Raw genomic sequence first — 1,177 nt, forward strand, 5'->3', positions numbered from 1 at the left:
ATTTACATACAAAAAAAATTAATAGTTCAACCAGTTTGATAATTTTCCCTGAAATTGATCTTAAAATTCTCCGTAGCAGTGACTCTTTCCTTTAATATCGTTGTTCTTCTCACATAGCCGAGAAACTTGAACTGAACAATGATTGTGCCCTTACGGGTTGCAATGGTGAAGCCAACTTTTGGCGGGTCAGCCAAATTATTGCCGCGGGTCATAGGTTGTCGACCACTGCCCTAGATAATACATGTATAGTTAATTATGAAATTCTTCCTCGAATTGCAGAACGTTTTAAAGGAATTGTTTGGTTAAAACACTGACATTCTCAGCTTTTCTTTTGAAAAATTTCATATATTTTCTTATACAGGTATACAAAGAATTGAGAACTAATTTTTTTCGTTGTTTTTTATGTAATTCATGTATTACATGTGAATTTTGATTGAATGTTTTGGTGTTAAATAAGCCTATTACATTCAATGCCATAATAAAGAAAACTATCACCAGTTTACAACTTTTTACTCCAACTGCTCAAAGTAAATTTTTTATAATGAGAGAGATGTGTTCACGAATGTCAAAAATTTCTTCATGTGTTATGTTTCTATTATTACTGTTTTTTGGCTTAAATTCATGCATAAATATTTGCATAAAAAAGCTTTGATTGTTTAGGAATATTATTATTTTTTTATGTTCGTAACAAATTACTCGTCTAACTTAAGCCTTAGCACTGTGATGGTCGAATAAGGTTCACCCAGAAAGTGCTTCTCATAAGTGTAAGCTTCCCTTTTTTTAACTCCTTGCTTTCCATAGGCTTGGTATGTCCAAGAGACCATTTGGACATACTTGGTACACTCTTTATTTCTATTTCCAGGGACCATATAGACATACTTGGTACACCAATTATTTCTACTTCCAGGGACCATATGGGCATACTTGGTACACACGTTATTTCTACTTCCAGGGACCATATGGGCATACTTGGTACACCCATTATTTCTACTTCCAAGGACCATATGGGCATACTTGGTACACCTGTTATTTCTACTTCCCGAGACCATATGGACATACTTGGTACACACGTTATTTCTACTTCCAAGGACCATATGGGCATACTTGGTACACCCGTTATTTCTACTTCCAGGGACCATATGGGCATACTTGGTACACCCGTTATTTCTACTTCCAG

Source organism: Limulus polyphemus, unplaced genomic scaffold, assembly GCF_000517525.1.
Source record: "Limulus polyphemus unplaced genomic scaffold, Limulus_polyphemus-2.1.2 Scaffold2970, whole genome shotgun sequence".
In the NCBI taxonomy this organism is placed as follows: Eukaryota; Metazoa; Arthropoda; class Merostomata; order Xiphosura; family Limulidae; genus Limulus; species Limulus polyphemus.